The 3,250-nt window shown below is 32.3% G+C and overlaps 1 long non-coding RNA gene across 1 annotated transcript; it reads right to left on the bottom strand.

The window, feature by feature from the left end:
• Positions 1–978: 978 nt before the first annotated feature.
• Positions 979–2,135, bottom strand: LOC117611412 (uncharacterized). The gene is made up of 2 exons (XR_004583178.2): positions 1,363–2,135; positions 979–1,286 (listed from the first exon to the last, which is right to left on the bottom strand). It is a non-coding gene; the product is annotated as an uncharacterized LOC117611412 (long non-coding RNA).
• Positions 2,136–3,250: the final 1,115 nt, after the last annotated feature.

Raw genomic sequence — 3,250 nt, 5'->3', positions numbered from 1 at the left:
ACATTACATTAAATGACATTATTTACATTATGTTGGTACAGCCTTCACTTTATATTTTATGCCTTATTATTTATCTTGTTATTTACCTCATTCTTCTTTATTATCTTTAATTGATTATTTCACTGTTCAGTCATTCATTCTTTCATTCTCTCATTGTTTATTCGTTCTGACACATCCATGCTTTTTGCTCTCACTCACGCCTTCTTACCTTCTTTATTTCCTTAATCGTTCCATTCACTCATTCATTATTCATTCACTCACTCATTCTGATCAATTGAGGTTAATGGATATGATTGATTTATTTTACCTTATTTTACTTATTTTAATTAAGTTTTGCTATCTCTACTATGATAAGTGGTTTTGTCCATCCAAATGCTTTGATTGTGCGTGAATTTTATTATAATCTTATCATTCATCTACTCTTATTTATTATTTACTTATTTATTTATTCTATTTTATTTCATTTTATTCTTATTTCAGTTCATACACTGGTACAGTGTTTATTGAACTACGTACCTTATATTTCATTTCATCTATTTGTTGCTTTAGCTACTCTATTTTGAGATGTCATTCATTAATTAGTTGTATTTGCAGTTGTATTGACATGACCATTTATCATCTACCATTTACCAGTTACAGTCTAACTTATAATCTACTCTGGTAAAGAAATAGAGTATTGTAGTTAATAATCTTTACGGTTATATCTATTGAATTCACTTCTTGTATTTTGTATTTTGTATTCAGTTTATTATTGCATTCTGTTTTGCATTATATTGCATTACTTATATTACAGTGCATTACATTACATTATTTACATTAGGTTGGTTACGGCCTTCACTTTTACTTTATGCTTATTATTTATTATTTACCTCATTATTTACCTCATTCTTCTTAATATCTTTAATTGATTATTTCATTGTTCAGTCGTTCATTTCATGCTGTCATTGTTCATTCATTCTGAATTAAATTGAATCAAGGTAACTGTTAAGATTTAGTTTATTTTGACTCACGATGGTACAAAGTTCTGTAAATGGCATTAATATTAATATAATTATGGTTTGTTTGCATACAATTATTCTATATATATTTTCTATATTTTAATTTATTTGTGCCACGTATCACTGTCTACCATCATTTATTTTATTTTATTTCTTGTCACCTCTATCCTTGGACATTCCTTGGACATTTTGACATTTTGATATTCTTCTCTGGTATTCTTTAATTCAATTTATTCAAGCCGTTTCTCTTCAATAATAGTATAGCTCTTTGATGACGGTGTGCTGTTCCTGTAGGAATTAATATTCATGTCATTAACTTGTGCTACTCTTGTTTAAATTTATTATGCGTTATTATAATCATTACCTCGTTTGTTTCTTTTCTCTTCTTTTCTTTTATATTTCCTTTCTGCTAGTTACCTGCTGCCTTGGTTGCTTTGATTCTACTTTGGTTACATTTATTTATTAACTGACTGGGTGTTACATGATTGGTCCTACGTGACTTTCCTGACTCCATGCGTTATCTGACGCTGTGAGATGGCTATATTTGATTTCGATTCTGTTTAGGTTGAATGTTTCATTCGTTTATTTATTCAGCCTTTCGTTCTGTGGTGGTTTCTTTGTTTCGTTGTTCTGCGTAGTTTGTTTCCTGCGGCGCGATAGGCAGTAACATGATGCGTCCTGCAATCTGCGGATCTTATTCGGGTTGATTTCATTTCTTTCATTTCATTCTATCTTCATCATTGTTTATACTTAACATTTACTTCATCCTACACTATTGCAAACGTATGATTTATATATTTATAAATAATAAATGATAGCCGTGGTATTGTTTTATTAATTGATTTATTCTTGATTTTAATCCGTCTGGGGTTCTATTTGTTGCCCGTTTGCTTTAATAATTACCTTTCCCGTGAGTCGTGGTAATGTTTTATTAATTGATTTATTCATGATTTTAATCCGTCTGGGGTCTTATTTGTCCGTTTATAATTACCTTTCCGTGAATAGTATTGGATATCGGACTTATCTTTTATGGTAAGTCTGATGGTAAGTATGGCTTCCTAGGATGGCGCGGTTGCGCGACGGATAGTTTAGCTGTCGGTAACTGAGATGTAGCAGATATCTGGCGCGCGGTGGGTAACTGCTGCGCGGCGGATAGCTGGTCGGTGGACAATCGTTACGGGATGAACGGCCGAGTATTGTATGGTAAATAAGTAGAATGCTTGTGGCCGATAATATTTGGCTGCCGGTGCTGCAGATGGTTACCAACTAAGGATAATTTGTAATCATTATCAACGGATAGTGTTGCGTACTTTACTTTATTTAGTGAGATACCGGAATGTTTTCCGCTATCGTTACCTTCCGTTGCATTCTATTCGTGTTTGGTTTCGTTCAGTGTAATTTATTGAAAGTGTTTTATTGATGTATTTAGTCGCGGGCGCTTGTACGTCCCGTGTAATAATCAATTAATTAATTTGATAACTAATTTAATAGACAACAGACATAATGGGACATAATGGGACGAACTGTAAATTTTACGAAATTCCTCGAAGGTTACGCATCTATATGGCGTATGGTTTATGGCTTAAGCTTCACGCGGTTTCTTATCTTTGGTTGACATGATCATCGGCGGCACTGGTTTACTCCATCTCCATGTGCCATGTACTCGGTTGTGACATGGAGGAGGATCGTGAATTAATTGAATCGTTAAATTGCTGAGTTCTGATTAGGCCATTAATATTGAATATTGAATATCGGTGCGTGTGAGTTTGTGATTTGTGCGTGTACCCATTGCAATGAGTGGTGACATGTGCTATTGTGCTCCGTTTTCTGATATATTATATATATGTATTTATTTATATTTATTTATATATTTGTATATTTATATTTACATATTCATTATTCTTATACTTATACATATTTTTATACTCATACTTATACCCAATTTGCATATTGCATATTATTTGCAATAAATTCAGTTAGTATTGTGTAATATTGTGTAATATTTTGCATCATTATCCTTCTACGGCTAATTAATGAATAAAGTTAATTGACAGTTATATCTGAAACACTTAGTTGCCTTGTCGAGTGCTGAGTGTATTCATTTTATCTTACCGTACCTTCGTACCTTCTACCTTCTTAATATTATGTCTGTTCAGGATAATATAATCTGCCTCATTGCATATTCAACGTAATGGATTCTGTAAATTTATTTGATTTAGCCTCATTGGATGACTGCGTCTATGTGAGATGTA

The sequence above is a fragment of the Osmia lignaria genome, unplaced genomic scaffold, assembly GCF_051020975.1.
Source record: "Osmia lignaria lignaria isolate PbOS001 unplaced genomic scaffold, iyOsmLign1 scaffold0038, whole genome shotgun sequence".
Taxonomy (NCBI): Eukaryota; Metazoa; Arthropoda; class Insecta; order Hymenoptera; family Megachilidae; genus Osmia; species Osmia lignaria.
The sequence above is the reverse complement of the archived record's forward strand: the minus strand, read 5'-3'. Positions and strand labels throughout refer to the sequence as shown.